This window comes from Mustela erminea, chromosome 15 (assembly GCF_009829155.1).
Source record: "Mustela erminea isolate mMusErm1 chromosome 15, mMusErm1.Pri, whole genome shotgun sequence".
NCBI lineage: Eukaryota > Metazoa > Chordata > Mammalia > Carnivora > Mustelidae > Mustela > Mustela erminea.
The window spans coordinates 23,897,580-23,924,485 of NC_045628.1; the positions used below are offsets into that span (position 1 = coordinate 23,897,580).

The 26,906-nt window shown below is 35.0% G+C and overlaps 1 long non-coding RNA gene across 1 annotated transcript in view; it reads left to right on the plus strand.

The window, feature by feature from the left end:
• Positions 1–8,447: 8,447 nt before the first annotated feature.
• Positions 8,448–26,906, plus strand: part of LOC116574464 — an 88,441-nt gene continuing 69,982 nt past the window's right edge. The window contains exon 1 of the long non-coding RNA XR_004279327.1: positions 8,448–8,778. This is a non-coding gene — a long non-coding RNA (uncharacterized LOC116574464). The remainder of the gene's footprint in view (positions 8,779–26,906) is intronic.

The following is a 26,906-nucleotide window of genomic DNA, read 5'->3' on the forward strand; positions in this document are numbered from 1 at the left end:
ATAAAGTTTTAAAAAAATTCTTCAAATGTCTACTTGTTAAAATTATATTCAATAAATATTTCTCATTAATTAAGGAAAATATAGAGCATATTTTACTTAACTTTTAAGTTTTTAGGCAGTGATAATATTCTCTCATAGAAAACTACTATCTATTGAAAAAAATTCTAGGAAAAGTTATAATTTGGAGAGTAACTAACCACAATTTCAAATTTTACCTTTCCTAGACTTAAATATAATTTATAGTCAGTAATAAATATGACGTCTTGTTATAATATTCCTTATGAAGAAAAATGTTTTGCACACCCTCCCCAAAAAAGTTTCTGAAATATTCTCTGTTCTTGTGGTTTTACCCTTCAGTTTTGCCCAGTTAAGTGTAAACGGAGATTCAAATAGTGACACTATGCTGCCACCTAGTGGAAGATGTGCAAAATTATCTTTGTATGTATTTATGTATTTTAAAGATAAATTGATTTGAGGGAGAGACCCTGCACTGGTTGGGAGGAGGGGCAGAGGCAGAGATTTTTCAAGCAGGCTCCCCGCTGAGAATGGAGTCATATTGGGACTCAATTTTAGGACCCATGAGATCATGACCTGTGCTGAAACAAAGATTTGGACACTTATCTTACTGAGCTAACTAGAAACCCCTGAAATTATCGGTTTTAAATAATGGTATGACAGTGATGTATACCACATCAGATGAGAATCACTCATGTGACAATCTTTATATTTTTCTATTCAAAAAGTATCAACAATGTACAAAGGTATGTGTCAATATATGTTAAAATTTTCTTTTGTTGTAATTAAAATTGTTTTATGTTTTCTTATTCTCCCCATGGTCCACCTGTAGTTGTATTTTACAGAAGCATATACAATCAGGAAATTAAAATCTGATGTTAGCTAAAAATCAACACATAAAGTTAATAAATATTTACATTCAGTAAAACAAAAAACAATCTTTAACCACACCCAGGGATATAAGTAGAGGCAAAAAGGAGTGAGTGTGCAGGAGGAAGTAAAAAAATAAAGTGATTGAACAGGGAAAATGAGGTTGGAGTTTACATCTAATATATTTATTCAGGATATTGGTATAGGATTTAGATTTGATTACAATTCTGAGGCTTAGCTAAGTTGAATTTTGAAATGTCAGTTCAGCACTTTATCTCAGATTCTCTGTATTTAAAATGGGAATAATTTTATGCCACAGGTTTTTTCAAAGATTAAATTAGCTAATATCTAAAAAGTACTTGCATACATTATCACAGAAAGCATCAAAAATATTATCTAGCATAAGAATATTGAATTATAAAAACATTCTTTTAAGTTTTATAATGCTTTCATAATATAAACACCACAATCAAATGAAGGTTTCCTTGGTTGATACATATTTATATTTGAAGTCAAATAAGCTTTTAATATCCTGATTAGAATACATCACTAAGAAAATCACTTAAAATGAAGTTTAAGAGACACATTAAAACCTAGCTGTAATTGGGAAAATTAGCCAATAAGAGAAAGACAACTATCATATGATCTCCCTTATATGAGGAAGTGGAGATGCAATGTGGGGGGATTGGGAGGGAGACAAACCATAAAAGACTCAATCTCAAAAAACAGACTGAGGGTTGCTGGGGGGAGGGGGATCAGGAGAGGGTGGTGGGGATATGGACATTGGGGAGGGTGTGTGCTATGATGAGTGCTGTGAAATGTGTAAACCTGGCGATTCACAGACCTGTACCCCTGGGGATAAAAACACATTATATGTTTATTAAAAAAAAAAAAAAACCCTAGCTGTAAGTAAGGCTTAATTTTGCTTATACTGCAGTGATAATGATGGTAAATATAAGTATGCTGTTTTTATCACCCTTAGCGGATGAACTCAAGAGTTGTTTTTTTTTTTTTAATTTTAATAACTGTCCAACATCTATTTCATTAGACCATTCTAAAATGACCATTTCTAATGCTTGTGATTACTGTTAAAATTTACAACCTTCCTCAGTGTTTCACAAAGTTTGGTCTCTAGGTACTGGTGGTTCATGTTTATACTATTTACTCCTATTATATTAGTTCTCTATTGCTAGTGTAAAAAAATCACCACAAACTTTGTTGCTGAATACAACACACATTTATTATCTTGTAGCTCTGTAGGCCAGAAGTGTGAAGCAAGTCTCCCTCAGTTAAAATCAAGCTGTTTATAAGACTACTTTTATACCAGAAGGCTTTAGAATAAAACCCTTTTTTTTTTTCTTTGTTTCTTTTTCTTTTTTTTTTTTTTTTTTTTTTTTTCCATTTCCAGCTTCCGTGGGCTCCTTGATTCCTCACTCATAGACTTTCTATTTTCAAACTCAATAACATTGTATCTCTCTGATCATTCTTTTGTAGTCACATTTCCCTGTCTCTCTCATCTTCTTGCCTCTTCCACTTTTATGAACCCTAGTGATTTCATAAGGCACATCCACGTAATATCCTTAAGTTAATCACATCTGCAAAGTCTCTTATACCATGTAAGGCAAGTTTTGGGGATTAGGACATGGACTTATTTGGGGATATTACTCTATCATATCTGTTAATAGTGTTAAGTGGTTTGGCAGTTTTGTTTTTTAAACAATGTTTTGTTTTGACATATTTCACAAATTTGCAATGTTGAGTCATTATCATTTTTATAGAAATCACATAGTCTCTCAATTATCACTTCCAAAATTAATTTTTAGTGAAAAATATGAATATAAATTTATTTATATTTCTTGATCCAAGATCAAGCTGCAAATACACCAAACAAAAGTACCATTTTGAATGACAACTTATACAAATTACTATTTAAGAATGAAACATATGTGTGTAATAACAAAGATGGAATGAAACAAAATCTGTGGTCTGTGAGGAGGGTATGTCAGTCAATAAAGTTTACATATGAAGAAAAATACAGGTATGCCTTTTATCTTAAAAATTGTACTGTACTACTATAGCCTTTTATTTTATTTTATCATGCTATGTTAGTCACCATACAGTACATTATTAGCTTTTGATGTATTAAGGAAGGCACATATTGAATGGAGCATTGGGTGCTATACACAAACAATGAATCATGGAATACCATAGCCTCTCGAAGATCAGATTACATTGGAAACTTCTCTATTCTTCTATAAAATTTAATGTTATTTTCAAGAACTATAAAACAGTAAACTTCATGACAAATATGAAGACAAAAATTAAATTCAACTGGAGTTTGATGTTATGCCACATAGCATATATCAAACATTTGTTTGACGATGTAAAGTATAGATTAAGATACAGCTTTTACTTGGGACAGTAATAAAAAGAAAGTATGTATAGATCTACATAAACACTAGTGTTACATGGCCCTTTATCACAGTGTTCACTAAGTGTATTCAAAATCACTATAGCAGAATCACCTGAAATTACTGAGTAGGAGCTGAGTCAGAATCTATGCAGACCACGAAGTTCTTAAAAATCTGCAGTTTGAGAAACGTTATCTTATGTCACATATCCAAATATGTCATATGCTAAACATCACATATAACACATAGGATAGTAGGAGAATGTTAGGGATGAAGTGTGAGTTGTCATTAAAATCAAGATGGTTGCTAAAACTTGGGAGAATACTTTCTGCGGTGGAAAACTCCTAGAAATCAGAGTTGTTTTTTCTAATTTTTTCTTTATCATTTACCTAACTTTCTTTACATCATAGAATGAAATGTTCAGCATTACTGAATGAGTAAACAGATCATTAATATACCTTTAGAAATATAGAAAATAAGATAAAATTTTAAAAAATAGAAATCTTCCTTGAATTATCTAAAGATAAATAACTTCTGTGCATCATATTAAAAGTAGCTTATTTTCACATAATGCACTGATTATGGATTTTTCTAATAGCAGAGTAACAGAAACAAACATATTCAATGACATTACAATTCAGTTCATAGAAATTAAAGAGAACCCCTATACACCCTAAGATGTTAAAATAATTATAAAGAAATACTATAAACAGCTTTATATTAATAAATAAGACAAATTTGATGAAATCAACTAATTCCTAGAAAGAGAGAAATTAGCAAAATTGAATTAAGAATTGATCAACTTTGTAAACAGATCATGTAATAAAATTGAATTAATGAAAAATCTTCCCACAAAAGAAACTGGGGTAATCCTATCACACACTTAAGCTAGAAAAGAAATCCTAATCCTATGCTAACTTTCCAACTATTTTTATTATCTTAATATGGCTGTAAGACAAAAATATTAAAAAAAGTCAAAACCACAGAATAATATCCATCATGAACATATACACAAAAATTAATTAAAATATTAACAAACTGAATCTGGCAACATATAGAAATAAATCTTTATACACCATGACCAAGTAGGGCTTATGCAAGGACAGTTTGGTAGTTAAAATCCACAACTCAGTGAACATAAATAATATTACCTACTACTACATATAACAGCATAGGAAAGACAAAACAAGTGAAAAAAACAAAAAACTTACACATGGTTATCTCAATAAATGGAGGGAAAGCATGCATCAAAATGTATCATCTGTTCCTGTTAAAAGCTTTCAGAAAATTCCAATACAAAAGAATTTCCTCACAATTGTAATAGACAGTTACAAAACACCTACAGCTAACATCATAGTTAATGACAAGTGAGTGTTTCCCCATTCCACGTTGGGAATAAGACAACGATGGCTCCTCTTAAAATTTCTATTCAATGTATCGGTGGAGGGGTCTAGCCAGTCAAATAAAATAAGAAAAACAAAATGCATAAAGATAGAAAAGAATGAATAAAACTGTCCTCACTTGTAAAAACAAACAAACCAAAAAACCAAAGAGATCTAGCAATATAAAACAAAACAAATAATAGACAATAACAAATTCTGAGCAGCTGAAAGTATAGTTTTTCATGATTCCATTTTCTATTCTCTGAGCAAATCAATCATACTTCTCTTTTTTTTTTTTTTTTGTTAGTGGTTGCCTGAGAGTTGGCATTATAATTTACAACTAATGCAAATCTACCTTCAAATAACACTGTATCACTTCATGTGTAATGCACGGTATCTTAGAAGATTCCCAAATTCTTCCACCTGTCTCTTAAAACTTTACTGTCATTTACTTTATTTATCTACATGCTATGATCACCTAATGTATTGTGACTATTATTCTGAACTAAGTCTTAGCTGTTAGATGAATTACAAAGGGAAAAATAAGATATTTTATTTTACTTATAATTATTCCCTTTATAGTACTCCTCTGTTTTCTTTACATTTACCCATATTATGGAACTATATCATTTTCCTTTTCTATGAAGAACTTTGTTTAACATTTCCTACAAGACAGGTCTACTGGCAAAAAATTTCCTCAATTTTTATGTCTCTTAATATTTGGGTTGTTTTATTTTTTTAAGGACAATTTCACTAGACACAGAATTTTAGGTTGGCCTTTTTTTTTTTCTTTTAACAACTAAAATATTTCATTATACTTTTATCATCTTTCAAGAGTGAGTGATTATTAAACCCTGTTACTTATAAGGTTGAGTTGCTAGCAAAGTAGAACAATAAATATTTTCTGTAGGGGTTTTAATCCCAAAGATTACTGAAGATGTGCTTATCTAAAATTAATCAGAAATTTGGAATTCATTTTTTAAATAAAAACTTAATGTTGAATAATTCATGCTAAACAACAGCAGTTTTAGGGAAGAGAACAAAACATTCGATGTTTAAAATAAATGAAAATATTTTCTATTCAAAATTAAATAAAAACATTACAAGCCCTCTGGAGAGACACTTAGATTTGATTTTTCAAAGTGATCTACTTATAACTAGTTATAATTATTTCAATCATCTTTCTATTCAATTTATGAAATAAAGGCTTTGCTTTTTTTTTTTTTTTTTTTTTTTTTAATTTGACAGAGAGAGATCACAAGTAGGCAGAGAGGCAGGCAGAGAGAGAGAGAGGAGGAAGCAGGCTCCCTGCTGAGCAGAGAGCCCGATGCGGGACTTGATCCCGGGACCCCGAGATCATGACCTGAGCCGAAGGCAGCGGGCCCAACCCACTGAGCCACCCAGGTGCCCCAAGGCTTTGCTTTTTAATGGGTAATCTGCATTCTATTAAAGGCTGAAAGCAATGTTCATGGCTTAGTTATTCTTTGCTGAAGCACACTCTTTTTTGACTCTATGCTTATCATATAGTTAAAACGCACATTTCAGAAAATTAATTTCAGGCTTGAAAGACAAGAGGTACACATATATCCACTAAGGTCACAACCTAAAAAAATAATGCAACTTTGATTTCTAAAGTACTAAATGTCATGTTCTGTAACTCCTTTGAGATAATGTAAGTTAGAGCCTAACTTTCAATAAAGTCTATATGGAAACAGTAAGTACAAAATAACAAATCCAGTATGCATGTTTGATGTAATTAGAATGCTAATAGGAAATGCTTCAGTGAACAAAAGTCAAGAGTCCACATCAAATTTAAACTCAAGCACTGAGAACAATGCAGGTTTTTGAAATGCTTTATAAGAAAAAAGAACTATATTCTTACTCAAATTTCTTTACATCTGAAGTAGTTAAGTCACATACTTATGTCATACTTAAGTGAAGTTGATTTGACAGCATGTCATTTTTTTTTTTTTTCTTATCAGGTCTGCTGTGTGAATAGGTGATGGTCTGTGAAGAACTTATGTTCTCTTTTAGAGTTCAGTCCAATGTTCCTTGAGTTCTGTTTTGGTCATATTTTGAGTTTATAAAAAGCACGATATTAAGCTTGAACTCTCAGAGCCATAGTGTTCTCCTCTGCAAAATGAACATGATACTTAGCCAGGTATCGATATACAGGTAATTGTTTTGAACATGACTGATACATGTTATAATCCAATCCATTTACATACTAAATGGATGATGTTAAGTTCCAAAACTTGCAGTTAAATGAAATACTAGTGAACAACTTCACACACACAACCAAATTCTTAACATATGCTTTTCTTTAGTAGGCTTTAAAAATTAATAGGATTGGTCAAATAGCATTATTTATCTCAGTAAAGATTTCTTCAACAGCAGAGTTTTACAAAAGAATTATCCTAAAGGATGAAGATCGCTTCAATATTGAAATGTAACAGAACAACAAAATTTAATATAAACTAAAACAATAATTAATTTGTTTTACTCAATTCACTATTTTGAATTGAGTACTCAATTCACTTTACTCAATTCACTACTTTACTCAATTCACTACTAAAAAATAAAGTTTCAAAAAAATGAAGATGAGTATATAGTTACTTAATACTGAAGTAGATATTCAGGTTTTCTTAATCCATATGCGTATATTTTGTTTTGATTTCCAGTACACAACCCTAGCCCTCACTATTTCTCCCAAGAACAAACTGAATACATAGCTCCATAGGGAGCAATTTCCTCAGAGAAATCCAGGAAATAGATCAATGACTCCTTACCATAAATCCCACCACGACACTGTGTCATAAAATTGGTAGGGAAGTCCCAATTCCCAGCTGCCACCTGGGGAACAAGGGTTTGAACTGCACATCTAGTGCCCCAGCTCTCAGGACTCTCATGTGAAGGATGGACCCCCCCAAAACACCACACTTTGAAAGCCAGTACAGCTGGCATTTCCTCACAGCACCCGCTGGGCAGAGCAAAGAAACAGTCCTGGTTTTTCAGAAACTACTTATTTTCTATCAATCTTATTTCGATCTTCTGTTTAAAAATATGTGGATGAGGGTGCCAGGGGGCACTCAGTTGGTGAAGAGTTCGACTCTCGATTCTGGCTCAGGTCCTCATCTCAGGGTCCGAGGATTGAGCACCCCCGCCCTGCACCCACTGAGTGAGGGAATCTGCTTGAGATCCTCGCTCTCGCTCTGCCCTTCCCCCATTCACACATGCGCAGTCTCTAAATCAATCAATTCTATCATTAAAAGAAAATCTGTGGGACCTGTACCCCTGGGGATAAAAATATATGTTTATAAAAAATAAAAAAATTAAAAATATATATATAAATAAAAAATAAAATCTGTGGAAGAAATAGCTTAACCACACTCAGTGGTGGTTCTTACCCATTCCCTGGCCAGAGCAGCGGGAGCTGCAGATCGGTCTTTCCGCAGTGGGAGGCTTGCTCCAGTCCCCGCAGGGAACCATGAAGAGGCACAGAGGGTACTTGTGCACCTTCAGACCCGTCTGTGACTTCGGTTTCAGTCGCAGTAAAGTCAGGCATTGGGAAATTCCATTGATCCTGAAACTCCTCCTTCGACCCAGCCATTTTAGCTGCGCGCAGCTTTTCCCTTTCAATCTCCTCAGGATTTCTGTGGAAAGAAATATGAGGCGTGACCTCCCCTGGGTGCTCATGGGAGACAGTGATGCGCATGTGCACAGCTTTCCACGCTGCATCCACGTAAAGGACCCGCTGAGGGAGCTCCCTTGTTGCTCTGGGGGCGTCCCTTCAAATAGTGCAGAGGAGTGTCAAGGTTATACAGAGCTGTGATATGCAGGTTAATATAAAGTGCTCTTTGCGGAGACAGTGGTTAGCCCTTAAGTAACCACCAGAAGTCGCAGTCTGGATCCAGTTAGTGAAATTTCCACAAGTGAAGCAGCCAGTGATAGTAGTAGCTCCAATGGTAGCAACAAAGGCCAGCTCACCTCGCTGCCACGTATCCCTGGGGCATACAACGCTGACGTCAGCAGGGCTTCCGACGCCATCGATGGCAGGAGTTACCAGCGGGAGCTTCTCTCAGGGTCTCTTCAGATTTATGGTATGGATGCCGTTACTTTTACTTTTGTAGATTATTGTTCTGTTTGGAAGTCAAGGTTGGTGCTGCTGAAGTGGGTGTCCGCTGCAAGGAATTTGAGGACATCCTCCTCCATTTGCAGGATATGAAGGATTCCCGACATTGTGAAAGCTTCTGTTTAGGTTAGGGTGGGAAGCCGGGACAACTACATAGAGACCCTGTGCGTATCTGTTACAGGTTTTTGCTTTGTGCTTACCACGAGGCTTACATAAACCTTAAAAGCTTAAAGTCCTGGCATTTCATAAAGCCTTTTAGAGGAATTCCGACAATTCAGGAGGCGGTAAAACCCTATTTTTGGAACTTCTATTGCCTTTCATAATTATTAAAATATTCTCTTCTATTTTTTTAAAAAGATTTTATTAATTTATTTGACAGACAAGTAGGCAAAGAGGCAGGCAGAGACAGAGAGAGGAGGAAGCAGGCCCCGCACTGAGCAGAGAGCCTGATGCGGGGATCGATCCCAGGATTCTGGGATCATGACCTGAGCCGAAAGCAGAGTCTTTTAACCATTGAGCCACCAAGGCGCCCCTTCTCTTCTATTTTTATACTGTAGGTGATTCCCAAACTCTTTAAGTCATCACAGTATGCATGTGATGAGGACATTGTTATTATCTGTGCTATAGAAAAGGTTATTCAGAGGGTAATGATCCGCTGAAGGTAATAGAATTAAACTTGCAAGAGCAAGAAACAGGACCCAAGTCTCCCAAGTTATAATTTGGTATGTTTTGTACTAATAAAACCTACCTAATAATAAATAAATACAATACAGTAGTAATATGTGCTCTGCAATATAAAATCCTACCCAAGAAGTATGTGTGTGTGTGCGCATATGTGTTTGTTAATGGTTTCTTGAGTTCCTGGAACTCCTCAGGACATGGATTTTTAAAACTATGAGGCCAGCCATTCAAATGATTTTTTGTTGTTGTTGTTCAAATGAGTTTTTAAAACAACTAGATTACTCCTATGTTTTACCACACTAATCCACACAGTAACCAAACATTTTATTTTTCAGTTTCTGGAATGATTTTTTATTCTAATAAAGCAATATCATCATGCATAATTCTTATAAAGCAGTATTTTAAAAAGTTAAAAAGTTGCTGTTTGGAAATAAACTTATCTTCTTGACCAGTAAGTTTCCTATATTCAAAATAGCTGAAGTGAAACTTCTAAGTTAGATTAAGAAAAAATGAGTATGCTTTGGTTCTTGTAGCCCAATATTGCAATGCTTATGAAAAGATATATAATCAAAAATATTTTGAGTGAGGAAAACATGGTTCTAGTCATTATTCTGACAATATATTATTTCACACTCACTTGACCCTTGTTGCACTGTCTTTTGCCAGCCGTGTCAAAATCCTCCTGTTTTATAGTAAGTTATTTACAAAATTAGCAAAAGCTTTGATGCTAATGTAATAAAGGATGTTTTTAAGGCTATTTCACTTATATTGGAACTTCATTTAGAATTACATCCTCAAAGTTCTATTTTGTATTATATTTCATATTCTACAAAATTTTCACGGTTCCCTACTCTTATATCCAAAAGGAACTGGGAATGGAAAACCTATAATATTTGAAAATAAATGAAACTGTCACATCCCTAGCATAGCCAAAGTAGTAACTGTTTTTATTCTACCAAGAACAGTTTGTTGTAGTATTTCCAACTCAATTATTTTTACAACAAGGCATTTGAGTGACTTTCAGATAAAATGTAAATTTGGTCAAACTTTACTGCTTGTCCATTTCCTATCCTTCTACATATATTTCTTTTACTAAATATTGAAACTTTTCAACCACCTTTTTCAAAGGTCTGAATTTTTACTTGATAAACAAAATACTTCTTCGATTTATTTACACTAAAGTAATAATAATCATAATAATTTTGGATCTCTGCAAAGAAATAAAATGAACATATTCTTGCTTTAAAAATTGTCCAGGTGATTGATGAAAGTAAAAAGTAAGACTTAGTGCCAAAAAAATACTAGACAAGAAAGGTATTTGATAAGCTCAACTCTTCACTTATGAACATTCAGTAATTATGAAATTTTTTATTTTGGATTTTGTTATTTCATCCCCCTGAATGAGGACACATCCATAACATCAGGATATCCCTGAAATAATATATCCGTGAATATTCAAGGTTATTATAATATTTTAAAATATTAATAAACATAACATGCTGGTCAACATCATGTCATATATAATATTAGCATAAGAAAGATTTGTCATTAAGCTTTGCTCTGTTAAATAATTGGTGGGGTAGCAGGAGTTGTCCCTGCTTTCATTTAGGTTCTAGCATTAACTATAAGGCTCTTCATTTTTTGCCTTCCTCCATATAGTAAGATAGCACAGAGCTCCTAATGTTCCTGTAGAGACTTTTAACATGCATTACTTCCACTTAAATGTTCTTCTTAAGAGTCTCTCCCATACAGGAGACTATAAAAAAGAATATTATCCACAAGAACATGACCACCATGACTAACTCCAATTTAACAAGAGAGTTGGACTCATCATGTCCTACATTCTAGGTTATCTAAGCTTCCACAAACAACTCAACCTTACCAAATTCCTTAACTTCTAGACACGGTGACCAGCACTTTGGTCTCTATGTCTTCTCATAATATAACTTGGTTGCTCTCTGTTTGCAGCCATCTACTCCCTTCTGTATTTCTCCTCATTCAGTGAAGATTTAAGTGCATTTAGTTGTATTTTTTTAAGATTTTATTTATTTATTTGACAGAGATCACAAGTAGGCAGGCAGGCAGAGAGAGAGGGGAAAGCAGGCTTCCCACTGAGCAGAGAGCCCGATGTAGGGCTTGATCCTAGGACCCTGAGATCATGACCTGAGCCGAAGGCAGAGGCTTAACCCACTGAGCCACCTAGGTGCCCCAATTTATTGTATTTCACCAATTGTATATTTCATCATTTATGATCATTCAATATAAATATATCATCTATTCTCCATACTTTCTTGACCTTCGTCCTTCTAACGAACTTTTCTTCCACCTTACCTCGGGCATTCTAATTGCTACAACTGATTTTTTTTTTAATTTATTTATTTTCAGCATAACAGTATCATTTTTTCACCACACCCAGTGCTCCATGCAATCCGTGCCCTCTATAATACTCACCACCTGGTACCCCAACCTCTCAGCCCCCCGCCACTTCAAACCCCTCAGATTGTTTTTCAGAGTCCATAGTCTCTCATGATTCACCTCCCCTTCCAATTTACCCCAACTCCCTTCTCTATAACTCCCCATGTCCTCCATGCTTTTTGTTATGCTCCACAAATAAGTGAAACTGATAATTGACTCTCTCTGCTTGACTTATTTCACTCAGCATAATCTCTTCCAGTCCCGTCCATGTTGCTACAAAAGTTGGGTATTCGTCCTTTCTGATGGAGGCATAATACTCCAAAGTGTATATGGACCATATCTTCCTTATCCATTCATCCGTTGAAGGGCATCTTGGTTCTTTCCACAGTTTGGCGACTAGCCATCAGGGAGATTCAGATTAAAACTACATTGAGATATCACCTTACACCAGTTAGAATGGCCAAAATTAGCAAGACAGGAAACAACATGTGTTGGAGAGGATGTGGAGAAAGAGGAACCCTCTTCCACTGTTGGTGGGAATGCAAGTTGGTGCAGCCTCTTTGGAGAACAGTGTGGAGATTCCTCTGGAAATTAAAAATAGAACTTCCCTACGACCCTGCCATTGCACTCCTGGGTATTTACCCCAAAGATACAGATGGAGTGAAAAGAAGAGCCATCTGTACCCCAATGTTTATAACAACTGAATTTTTAAATAGCAATAATAGAGCCACCTCCTGAATCTCAATTTGTTATCCCCCTAACTAGCACCTTCTATCTTTATAGTTTAATCATTCAAATATCTTGATTCTAAAATTTTATTAGACTCTTCCATAACCTACAATCTACTGACCTTTTCATTTTTCATCAACCTCTCTGCTTGTAGGTCTTAGAACAAATTGCCAACATCTGTAATTATCCCCTTGCACATACAAGTTTGCTCTCCCTCCCTCAATTAAACTCTTGAAACTGGGGTTGTGGACTACAGCCACACTTGAATTAAACATGCTGTCTTGCAATGCAGCATGTAAATATAGCTGGGGATACACGTGCACATGCACACACACACACACACACACACACACACTCTGTGCATACACACACCTTTCATTAATCAACCTAACTCTCAAGTGGGAGCTCCTATACTTAATCTATCAATTGCTTTTTCTCCTTTTCTGTGAAACCAATTCCTCAAGTCTTCTTCTCAGTCCTGAATCCGTTGACAATTCTGTTTCTTACACAAGTGAGCTAATTCAGGCAATCAAGAAATTTCCCACAACTACCCCATGCCAAATTTGTCAAACTTCCTTATTCTATCTTTTCCTCTGTTATACTGGATGACTTATAAATATTTCCATCCAAGGCCAGAGTCTTCATGTGTGCATTTGAATCCTACTTGTGCACCTATACAAGAAATTACTATTTGCAAGTTTCTCTTTTTTCCTGAATAGCAATTCACATCAACATTAGGAAACACCATAATATTTCACACAAAGCTAATGAACAAACAACACTCTCAAACCAGCGTCTCCCTCCAGTTGCCACTATACACTTTTCTCTGCTTTCGTGTTGTAATAAATCATCAAAAAAGAGTATTCTACTCAAATTTTCTTCCTTTTTCTCCTATTGAAATCTCTTGAGTCCAGGCCAGTCAGATTCTTGACCCTACCAAATAGTAGAAAGAAGTCCAGTCATCTCTACTATGCCAATCTAATGAACATTTTCACTCTACAGCTCATTCATTATATTAGCTGCATTTGATATAGTTTTGTTTTCTGTAATACCACTTTCTTTTTGATGTCATGTTACTACAATGATCATTTTAAATATTTTTTTAAAGATTTTATTTATTTATTTGACAGAGAGAGATCACAGTAGACAGAGAGGCAGGCAGAGAGAGAGAGAGGGAAGCAGGCTCCCTGCTCAGCAGGAACTCGATCCCAGGACCCTGAGATCATGACCCGAGCCGAAGGCAGTGGCTTAACCCACTGAGCCACCCAGGTGCCCCATCATTTTAAATATTTATATGTATTCTTTTGTCTCCCCAAAAATCTGAATTCTACGATAACCCAAGATGATTTAGCATATTCTTTGTATATTTTCTCTTCCTAATTGTTTTAATAGAATTTATTTTTTAGAGTAGTTTTAGGTTCATAACAAAATTAAGAGGAAGTTATAGAGATTTCCTATATATCTCCTGCCCTCACATGCATAGTATTCTCTGTTATCAACATTCCCTACCAGAGTGCTAAGTTTGTTATAGCTGACAAGTCTATGTTAATACATCTTTATCATTTCAAATCAACTCTTAATTTTATACAGGCTATGGATATGGATATGGAGATTTTTTTTCATGCATTCTTCATTAAAGATCATGCAGAGTATTTCATTGCCATAAAATTTTTCTGCACCCTAGCTATTCATCTCTTATCCCCACCCAATCCCCGGCAATCACTGATCTTGTTTTTGTCTCTATAATGTCACATAGTTGGAATCATACAATATATAGCCTTTTCACATTGGCTTCTCTCACTTAGTGATGTGCATTTAAGTTTTCTCCATATCATTTCATGGCTTGATAGTTCATTTCCTTTCAGTTCTGGGTAACATTCCATTGTCTGGATGTACCACAGTTTATCTACTCACCTACTGAAGGACATCTTGATGTTTTTGTGTGAGCGTAAGTTTTTAACTCCTTTGGGTAAATATCAAGATATCCATAGATGGATCTTATAGTAAGAGTGTTTTTAGTCTTGTAAGAAACCTCCAAATTGTTTTCCAAAGTGGCTGTACCATTATGTATTCCTGCTAGCAATGAACAAGAGTTCTTGTTGCTCTACATCCTTGCCAGCATATGATATGTCACTGTTTTGGATTTCGGCCATTCTAATAGGCATGTAGTAGTATTTCATGGCTATTTTAATTTATATTTTTCTAACAGTATATCATGTGGAATATCTTTTCATATATTTATTTGTCATCTGTATATCTTCTTTCGTGAATGTCTGTTAAGGTCTTTGGCCTATTTTTTAAATCAGGTTGTTTTCTTTTTGTTGTGTTTTATGAGTTCACAGTATATTTTGAATAATAGTCCTTTAACATATTTGTCTCCTACAAATATTTTTCTCCTGTCTGTAGTTTTTCTTCTAATTCTCTTGACATTTTTTTTTTTTTGCAGACCAGAGGTTTTAATTTTAATAGGGACATGGATCATGTCTTATCAAAGACATGGATCATGTCTTTAATGTTGTATACCCAATGTCATCTAGGTTTTCTCCTTGTTATCTTCTAGGACTTTTATAGTTTTATGTTTTTCATTTAAGTTTGTGACACATTTGGAGTTAAATTTTGTGAAGGGTGTAAAGAGTGGGTCTAGTATCTTTCTTTTTGTTTTTCTTTCTTTCATGTTGATGTCTAATTGTTTCAGTGACATTTGGTGAAAAGGCTATCTTTACTTCACTGTATGTTCTTTTGTCAAAGATCAGTTGACCCTATTTATGTGGATCTATTTCTGGTCTCTCTGTTATTATCTATTGATCTATTTGTCTGTTTTCTTGCCAGTACCACACAGTCTTGATCACTGTGTCTTTATAGTATGTCCTGAGGTTGGGGATTGTCCAATCCTCCAGCTTTGTTCTTCAATCTTGTGCTGGATAGTCTGGGTCTTTTGCCTCTCCATGTAAACTTTAGAATCTTTTTTTTTTTTTTTTTAATATCCTCAAAATAACTTGCTGAGTTTTGGGGGTTTTTTTTAGATTTTATTTACTTACTGGACAAACGGAGATCACAAGTAGGCAGAGAGGCAGGCAGAGAGAAAAGAGGAAACAGACTCTGCTGAGCAGATAGCCCAACATGGGGCTTGATCCCAGGACCCTGGGATCACGACCTGAGCCAAAGGCAGAGGCTTTAACCCACTAAGCCACCCAGGCACCCCACTTGCTGAGATTTTGATTGGAATTGTATTGAATTTATAGATCAAGTTGGTAAGGACTGACATATTGACAATATTAAATCTTTCCATACATGAATGTGGAATATCTCTCCATTTATATAGTTCTTTGATTTCTTTTATTGAAGTTCTATAGTTTTACTTATATTGATTCTGGCCAAATTTTGTTAAATTTATACCTAAGTGCTTTGGTTTTTTGAACTGCTAATGTAAATGGTATTGGGTTTTAATTTCAAAATCCACCTGTTTACTGCTGATATGTAGGAAAGCAGTTAACTTTTTATATTAACCTTGTGTCCTGCAACCTTGTTATGATCAATTAGTTCCTGGAGATTTTTTTTTTAATATATATATCCTTTTGGAATTTCCACCTAAAGTATCCTTCCTGTTATCTAGAAAAAAATGTCATTGTATTTCTTCCTTCCCAGTTCTTTTTTTCATTTCTTAATACATTAGCTTGGACTTCTGGCATGATGAAAAATAGTGGTAAAAGAAGACATGCCTTGCTTTGTTCCTGCTTTTAGTGGGAAGGCTTCAAAGTTCTTACCATTACATTTGATGTTAACAGAAGGTTTTTTGAAGATACTATTTATCAAGTTGAGGAGAGAGTTTAGTGAGAGTTTTTGTCATGAATACATGTTGGATTTTGTCAAATGCTTTTTTTTACACTATTGATTAGCACTGAGATTTCTAATACATAATAGATTCTATTCAGTCATAAAATTAATTCAAGAGATATTACTTTCAAGAAAAAACTGTGATGGTCAACACTCAATCTTCAAACCACTAGCTATACCAAAAGACTTCCTTAGCTTCAGATGAATGACTGTATATATAAATTTGGGGTTAGTTAAGTTGCCAAATAGTTGTTACCTACCTGAAATATTTTCTCTCTCAGAGATATTCAGCAATTGCCAGAGCTCTGAAGCATGTACATCACTGTCTCTTCAGCCTTAAAGAAAATGACAGACATCTGGAGAATTTCATCTGTAAGAGGATGAATGAGAAAACCCAAAGAGCTTTAACCCAGAAGCCTCTGGCCTGTTTGACTGGAAGGACTTTAATTAAATTTTATAATATCGAATGAAGCTGCTCACTTTAAGGTGGGGTAGGGGGAAGAAAAGCTCACTTAAGTCGCTTATTTTCTAGGAGTAGATCTTAAGGTGGGGACTCTAGTTCAAATATTATTTGGGGAATGCTTTAAGGAGAAGGAGAATTGAGAAAGCAGGGAAGGATAGAAGAAAGCTGAGCAAGAATGTATTCTCAGATATAGAAACCTACAGACAGGGGCATCCCTGTGGCTCAGTCATTACATGTCTGCCTTTGGTTCAAGTCATGATCCCAGGTCCTGGGATAGAGCCTGAGGCAGGCTCCCTGCTCAGCAGGAGGACTTCTTCTCTCTCTACCACTTCTCTCTCTACCACACCCTCTCTTGCTGTCTCTCTCTCTCTCTCTGTCAAATAAACAAATGAAATCTTTTTTTTTTAAATAATTTTTTATTTTTTATAAACATATATTTTTATCCCCAGGGGTACAGGTCTGTGAATAGCCAGGTTTACACACTTCACAGCACTCACTAAAGCACATACCCTCCCCAATGTCCATAACCCCACCCCCCTTCTCCCAACCCCCCTCCCCCCAGCAACCCTCAGTTTGTTTTGTGAGATTAAGAGTCACTTATGGTTTGTCTCCCTCCCAATCCCATCTTGTTTCATTGATTCTTCTCCTACCCACTTAAGCCCCCATGTTGCATCACCACTTCCTCATATCAGGGAGACCATATGATAGTTGTCTTTCTCCGCTTGACTTATTTTGCTAAGCATGATACACTCTAGTTCCATCCACGTTGTCGCAAATGGCAAGATTTCATTTCTTTTGATGGCTGCATGGTATTCCATTGTGTATATATACCACGTCTTCTTGATCCATTCATCTGTTGATGGGCATCCAGCTTCTTTCCATAGTTTGGCTATTGTGGACATTGCTGCCATAAACATTCAGGTGCATGTGCCCCTTTGGATCACTATGTTTGTATCTTTAGGGTAAATACCCAGTAGTGCAATTGCTGGGTCATAGGGCAGTTCTATTTTCAACATTTTGAGGAACCTCCATGCTGTTTTCCAGAGTGGCTGCACCAGCTTGCATTCCCACCAACAGTGTAGGAGGGTTCCCCTTTCTCCGCATCCTCACCAGCATCTGTCATTTCCTGACTTGTTAATTTTAGCCATTCTGACTGGTGTGAGGTGATATCTCATTGTGGTTTTGATTTGTATTTCCCTGATGCCGAGTGATATGGAGCACTTTTTCGTGTGTCTGTTGGCCATCTGGATATCTTCTTTGCAGAAATGTCTGTTCATGTCCTCTGCCCATTTCTTGATTGGATTATTTGTTCTTTGGGTGTTGAGTTTACTAAGTTCTTATAGATTTTGGACACTAGCCCTTTATCTGATTTGTTGTTTGCAAATATCTTCTCCCATTCTGTCAGTTGTCTTTTGGTTTTGTTAACTGTTTCCTTTGCTGTGCAAAAGTTTTTGATCTTGATAAAATCCCAATAGTTTATTTTTGCCCTTGCTTCCCTTGCCTTTGGCGATGTTCCTAGGAAGATGTTGCTGCGGCTGAGGTCGAAGAAATTGCTGCCTGTGTTCTCCTCAAGAATTTTGATGGATTCCTTTCTCACATTGAGGTCCTTCATCCATTTTGAGTCTATTTTTGTGTGTGGTGTAAGGAAATGGTCCAATTTCATTTTTTTGCATGTGGCTGTCCAATTTTGCCCACACCATTTATTGAAGAGGCTGTCTTTTTTCCATTGGACATTCTTTCCTGCTTTGTTGAAGATTAGTTGACCATAGTGTTGAGGGTCTATTTCTGGGCTCTCTATTCTGTTCCATTGATCTATGTGTCTGTTTTTGTGCCAGTACCATACTGTCTTGATGATGACAGCTTTGTAATAGAGCTTGAAGTCTGGAATTGTGATGCCACCAACTTTGGCTTTCTTTTTCAATATCCCTTTGGCTATTCGAGGTCTTTTCTGGTTCCATATAAATTTCAGAATTATTTGTTCCATATCTTTGAAAAAGATGGATGGTACTTTGATAGGAATTGCATTAAATGTTTAGATTGCTTTAGGTAGCATAGACATTTTCACAATATTTATTCTTCCAATCCATGAGCAGGGAACATTTTTCCATTTCTTTGTGTCTTCCTCAATTTCTTTCATGAGTACTTTATAGTTTTCTGAGTATAGATTCTTAGCCTCTTTGGTTAGGTTTATTCCTAGGTATCTTATGGTTTGGTGTGCAATTGTAAATGGGATTGACTCCTTGATTTCTCTGTCTTGTTGTTGGTGTAGATAAATGCAACTGATTTCTGTGCATTGATTTTATATCCTGACACTACTGAATTCCTGTATAAGTTCTAGCAGTTTTGGAGTGGAGTCTTTTGGGTTTTCCACATATAGTATCATATCATCTGCGAAGAGTGATAGTTTAACTTCTTCTTTGCCAATTTGGATGCCTTTAATTTCCTTTTGTTGTCTGATTGCTGAGGCTAGGACTTACAGTACTATGTTGAATAGCAGTGGTGATAATGGACATCCCTGCCGTGTTCCTGACCTTAGCGGAAAAGCTTTCTGTTTTTCTCCATTGAGAATGGTATTTGCGTTGGGTTTTTCATAAATGGCTTTGATAATATTGAGGTATGTGCCCTCTATCCCTACACTTTGAAGAGTTTTGATTAGGAAGGGATGCTGTACTTTGTCAAATGCTTTTTCAGCATCTATTGAGAGTATCATATGGTTCTTGTTCTTTCTTTTATTAATGTGTTGAATCACATTGACTGATTTGCGGATGTTGAACCAACCTTGCAGCCCTGGAATAAATCCCACTTGGTCGTGGTGAATAATCCTTTAATGTACTGTTGAATCCTATTGGCTAGTATTTTGGTGAGAATTTTCGCATCTGTGTTCATCAAGGATATTGGTCTATAGCTCTCTTTTTTGGTAGGATCCTTGTCTGGTTTTGGGATCAAGGTGATGCTGGCCTCATAAAATGAGTTTGGAAGTTTTCCTTCCATTTCTATTTTTTGGAACAGTTTCAGGAGAATAGGAATTAGTTCTTCTTTAAATGTTTGGTAGAATTCCCCTGGAACAAATGAAATCTTAAAAAAGAAAAAGAGGGGCCCCTGGGTGGCTCAGTGGGTTAAGCCTCTGCCTTCAGGTCAGATCATGACCTTTAAAAAAAAAAGAAAGAAAGAAAGAAAGAAAAAGAAAAAAGAAGCCTACATACAAATTCTGGAGCACAAATTGTAACATTTTCCCACCTTGAAGCAAGGGACTGCCCTTTGGTATCTCCTTGTCAATCAGGCATTAGAGGAGGTCTGTGTAAGGTAGCTTCCATTTGGCCATGCTGCATTCTTTTTTTTTTTTTTTTTTTCCTTCCTTTTTTAAAGATTTCATGTATTTATTTGAAAGTGAGAGAGTGGAGAAGAGCTGGGGGTAGAGTGGGGAGTGCAGAGGGAGAGGGAGGATCATACTCCCCATTCCAAGACCCTGAAATCATGACCTGAGCCAAAGGCAGATGCTTAACCTATGGTGCCACCCAGGAACCTCAGCCATGATGCATTCTTAAGCAGGAAACCTAAGTTGTTATCAGGCAACATTAACAGAACTGGAGGAGGGAAACCACACTAGCCTCTCCTCTTAGAGCTGACAGTTACATAGCCCATATGTGTCAGTTTCCCTACAAAGAGACGCTTTTCTCCCAGCTTTTTCATTTGGGATATGACCCATACACACACAGAATATTTTCCTTAGCAGTATAGCTCAGTAAGAGTGAGCTCAGCCAAGTTAAATCCAACAGGTCTAGACACCTCCATTACAAGATAAACACTTGAGTGTCCCTCAATGCATATAAAATAGAGATTGCATTTTAGAAAGATGAGGGACTTAATGAGTTTCATTTCTGCGTCAATGCCTAGGACACAGAATTAGAACCTCTGAACTTTGCAAAGAAGTGTAACCAAGATGTATAACAGTCACCAAAAAACATTAAGTTGTTTTCCCCTGGTGGATTATGTGTGATTGAATTATTTGAAATAATACTAAATAAAAATTTGTAAAGCTATTTTTGTCATAGGTCATCTATACAGAAGAAAATCGTTTTTTAAATGTTTCCTTCAAGTATGAAATATTATTCTATCTTATGCCATAATTAAAATGTTAAACATAATTAAACATAATAAACAGAGTTAAACATAATTAAAATGTTAAAATAAAAAAATAAAAACATGAAAATGTCATTACTGTGTTTAGATTTTGCCGAGATTGTCTGCATGTATGGCAGGAAAGGAAACAAGCTCTCAATGTTTTTCATAAGAACACAAACCTAATGAGGTGTCACTTCATTAAACTATTGTTATTCACTCTTGGTCTCATTGTACTTTTTTGTATAAAACAATTAGCCTTTTATGCTATATGGTATATAAATTTCGTATTTATTATTTTTCCCTAAAAACAAAAGCACTATATCATTCTTTTTTATATACTCACCTTTAAAAATAGTAAAACATTTTCCCCAATCCTATTCAATCAACCCACATTTCCTTCCTTTGGGTTAATTCCTACCACAATAAATTTGATTAATATCCTCCCAGATACTCAGGTTAAATGAATGAATAAATAGTATTACAATTTTTCCTCTTTTTTTTTGTCTTTCTTTTTACAAATTGATTTTCACAAATATATACTTTTCCAACGTTATAGAATTTTCATTCCCACTTCCATTATACTTGTTTAGGATTTTTTCAAAAGTTTCCTTTACCTATGTGTTTGCTTCCCCTTACAATCTGTCCATAAAATTGCTACAGTGTCTACCATAATATTGTATTTTGGTAACACAACCTGAATGTCAACATTCTCTTTTTTAAGAGCTTTTCCTACCTCTCCATTGCCTGGTTAGTAATGGTATAACTTCCTGGCAATAACGTGTAAGACATTGTAATATGGCTGTCATGTTGTTTTTGATACTAAATGTACATATATTCCCTAGGTCTGCCCTATAATCCCATTCTTCAACCTCAGGATAACCTTTCATATATCTGAAATACGATTCTTTTCATACCTATTCTAGTCCTCATTTTCTTTCCACTTGGCTAATATGATCCTTTATTCATACACCTCTTAACTGTTACTTCTGAAGGAAGCATTTATTACTTAGTAGTTATATGTGCTATCTTTCATTGTTCCTTATGCACACTTTTTGCTAGCTTTTAAATTTGATTCTGCCAGTGCTAAATTTTCTATTTTGGTATTAATGTTGTTATATAACATTATTATTATTATTAATGTTGTTATATAACAGTTCCTCTTAATTAGAGTTGATTTTTATCTAGAAGTGTGAAATAGCAGTGATTTTCTTCCAGGAATTTAAAAAGATTTTTCATCGTGTTTTATTTTCTTATCTTTCTTATTCAAGAAAGTTGTCAGCCATGCTGTCATTCTTTGAAAATAATATGTGTTATTATTATTATTTTTATTTGAATATCTTTTCAATCTTTCATTCCTTTTGTGCTTCTGTAATTTAATCACGATAATATCTGGGTAATGGTTTATTTTTATCATGGTTAAAACTTACTGTGCTTCCTGAATCTGAAAATACATGTTTTCATTTTATCTAGAATATCCTTAACATTTCAGTTTAAGGACTGTTTTGTTCATTCTCTTTTTTTTTTTTTTTAAGATTTTATTTATTTATTTGACAGACAGAGATCACAAGTAGGCAGAGAGACAGGCAGAGAGAGAGGAGGAAGCAGGCACCCCACTGAGCAGAGAGCCCAATGCGGGGCTCGATCCCAGAACCCTGGGATCATGACCTGAGCTGAAGGCAGCGGCTTTAACCCACTGAGCCACCCAGGCGCCCCTTGTTCATTCTCTTGATGGAACTTTTTTAATCCTACGTGTGTCATAACCTTTCTTTATACATTTCTTAATGTTTCTGTGATGTTTCTGCATTGTTCAACCAATTCTTTATTGGATTATACCTGATTTACTGTTTAGTCCACCATTGCATATTTAATTTCAACTTGGTTGTTTTTTTCAAATCTACATTATCTATTTTTTTTTTACAGAGGTCTTTTTTTGTTTATATTCTATTTTTTAAATTAATTTAAATATTTTAAAAATACATATTTTATTTCTTGGATGTCTAAATCCTTTCATTTTATTTAATTTTACATGTGTGTGTATTTATTTTTTCCAAGTTTTTATTTAAATTCCCGTTAGTTAACATACAGTGTGATACTAGTTTCAGGTGTAGAATATAGTGATTCGTTGCTTAGATATAACAGCTGGTGCTCATCACAAGTGCCCCCTTTAATATCCATCACCTATGTATGTATTTATCGTGCTAACAGATGGATTCTTATATCATGAGATGCTTAACATTTTACTTAAGAGGATTTGTGACAGCTTCTGCCAGATACATCAACTGTATCACTACCTTACAGTGTCTTTGTATGTTAATTTCTCAGTTACAGGATTCTGAATGGACATGTCTTCTCAAAGACATTATTTCTTGTTTTCTGCCATGGAATCAAGGCAGGCAGTCAAGTTTCCTTTCCGTAGACCATTGTTTAATTGAGGGGTATATTCCTTAAAATTATTTATTATAATTCCCATCCTTGTTACAAAAATCCTTATCATAGACTGTCCCAAAGCTTTATCTTCTGTCTTGCATCCCCACCCCCACTCACATACACATCTAGGTATTCAACACAGCATTTTTGTTAATAAGACAGGCCCACTCCCCTAGGTGCCACATCATAAAATTATGCATTCGAAGTTTGCTCTTATTTTCTTCCAAACTAACCTATATACTTAAGACTATACTTAATTATTTTATCCTTAGATTTTTGGTGTTCTAGCAAGAGGAATTTCAGATTAGCTATTTTCTTATGTTTTTAGAAACAGAGCCCTTCCTACTCACAAGAACACTTGCATGCATTTATCATGATATATTTCTGTTACTTGTTAACTGTATTATGTACTCTTTTGTCCTGAACTGTAGTAAAAGTAAGAAAGAAAAGCTATTGCAATTTGTTACATGAATTAATGAGTTGAACCAAATGGTCAACTTAATCTAACCAATATATTTTGTGCTTGTGTTTGGGTCATTAGCACTTTATACAGTAGTGGTTTGTATAGAACCCAAATCTTTAGTTTTGTCATTATTTTATTTTTAAATAGAAAACTAAAGAATATTTGTTCTGTATCACAGGCTAAAGGTTAGTTTTATAAATTTGCTAGGATTAAATAAAGCAACTCCAAAATTGCAATAATGTAACATAACTAAGGCCATAATTTTATTCATCCTACTGTCATGCAGATTGGCAAGAGCCTCTGTTTATAGTAGTCTGTCCAAGATCTGGGCTGATAGACACTCCATTTTAATACGTGCTTCCAATGATACTGCAGTTGGAAGGATGCTCAAGAGCTCCTCTAAGACCTTCTGTACAGACATGACACATATCACAAGTACTCACATTTCTTTGACTAAAAAAAGTCAAGAACAGACCTCTCAATTAAGAGTCTTAAAAAAATGTACATTCCTATCATGTATGCAAAAAATAGAGGACAAGACTATTGGCATAACTTGAATGACTAGCATAGCCTTCCCTTCTAGACTGCAGAATTTAGTTTAATCTGCTTTCTAGGTAAACTACTTACCCACAAAGTTCTCAAGTAAGACAATTTCCTATTCAGTTATGAGACTGAACTCAGAGTCCAGAATCTTTGATTGGTGTTCTTTGTCTTCATGAGGGAAGGGGGATACTTGAGACCTTAGTTTTGCTTTCTGGGAGAAGTTTATGTGTCAATTATTCTCCAGAATAACTGTAATATCCCCCATTACATTAGTTTTTGGCCTTAATATCTTGAGAGAGAACAAACATATTTATTTTATTTTCAGCCAGTAGATTATGAGGGGCCTTAGGTAGCTTCAAATCTCAAAATTATTAACCTTTTAATACAGACTAGTCAATATAACTCTCCTTAAAACTTAATTGGCTTTGTGTTTCTTTTTTATTATAGATAGCACTCCAAGACACTAACCACACTCAAGATAATTTTCATAATCTATTTCTTATATTTATATACATTTTTACTTTCCCTATACCTTCCTTTTGGTTTAGCCTCAGGTAGCTTGAGCCGACAGTGCTAAAAAGATAAATGAATAATCTCTTTTCCCCGAAGTATTTTTGTCCAATTGAAAGAAAGTGTTTACTATATACCACACTATTAGCCCCTTGATGTGAAACCTCTTAATCTGTACAGAAGTTTGAACAAGTGTGATGTGCATATAGTTGATTTCATAATTGGTGTAATAATGAGTTTTAAATGTTTTTGTTTAAAACAGAGCTTTCTTCATTTTATATTTTAGAATATAAAGAGTCCTTCCTACTCACATGAAATTATCAAAGTGCATGAAATTATCAAAGTTTTGTACCTTCTATTCCTTTTCATTCCTTTTAGCAAACCTGAAATTAATATCTGTCTTCTTTTTTGTAGTCAATAGCAAATGACACACACTACTATTTATATTCCAAGAGAATTCCCATTTTCATCTTGACTATGTTTCCAGGATCACCAAGGCAGGAGGAGGGAACAACATAAATAGAGAGTTGGCTTTTGATGCTTTCTGCCCAGAGTTATCTCCCATCACTTAAACTACTATACTATTGCCAAAACAAGTCACAAAAGCCATTCCTAAATTTAGGGGGAAAGAGAAACACATATGTTTCAGTGAAGCATTGACCCAGAAATTTTGGGTTAGGCAGCATTAATGTCTAACCCATTGTCTGTGTACAAATAGCACAAAGGAAAGAATGAAGATCTGTATGTAAAAAATGAAGTCTAGATGGGGTGCCTGGGTGGCTCAGTGGGTTAAGCCTCTGCCTTTGGCTCAGGTCATGATCTCAGGGTCCTGGGATGGAGCCCCGCATCAGGCTCTCTGCTCAGCGGGGAGCCTGCTTCCTCCTCTCTCTTTCTGCCTGCCTCTCTGCCTACTTGTGATCTCTCTCTGATAAATAAATTAAATCTTAAAAAAAAAATGAAGTCTAGAACTTCATTTCAGCATCATTTTTTGAGAATACATATTCTCTTTCACAGCAAATGCTCTTAATAAAGATCTTCCAACATTTTAATTTTATAATACTGAGTAGTCATAAATTGAAGATCCAGGATTTGCAAATTTATAGGAGTTTTATTTTGTTCACAGATCATAAAGTTTAAGACACATATCCTCGGAAATTTTAAAAACATGAATAATTAAATATTTTGATTTGGGATGTAGAGTTAAACCTGGTTAATTGCATTTACAAAAAAAATGAACAGTATAGTATTTAACTGGAATATAGTAATCAAGTTTCCTTTGGAATACCTGATATATTTTCATTTGCATGGTTCTTGTATTTTGAAATCCATCTCACCTATATACTTTTTAACACTTCTAACTTTTTTAAAAGTCTGTAAGGTAAACTATTTGAATAAAGGAGAAGTAAAGATCTCTTTTATACTTTCAAAAATTTTTCAAGTCAGCATCACCACAGAGAACCCTGCAGGTAGATTTGATATGCCAGTTTTTCTTTGGTGCTTCTGAATGAATCAATTTAGATTCTTATTTACAGACCCAAAATGCAATTGAATATGCCAAGGGTTTTTTTTCCACACAGTGATTCTGCTTGTGTTTTTGGTTTTTGTTGTCCTCCCCTGCCCCACCATCCTACCCCCTCTTCTGTATTAATTCAGATGCAGTGACTGCCTGGCTTCCAGGCATTTGCATGGCAATAACACCAAGTGGCAAGCTAGTAGGCACTGGCCTGGAGCCAAAGAAGCTGAGCTGCCCTGGGCTTCCTTGTGCTTTCACTACTTCTTCAATGGATCTTTGGTATTAGCTTAAAAAGGTACAATAAATCAGGCTGTTTCTTCAGTTGAAATGCTATGATTGGATTAAAGAGCATTTTAATATTTTACAGGAATCTCAGAACATCTGTTAAAATCTAGC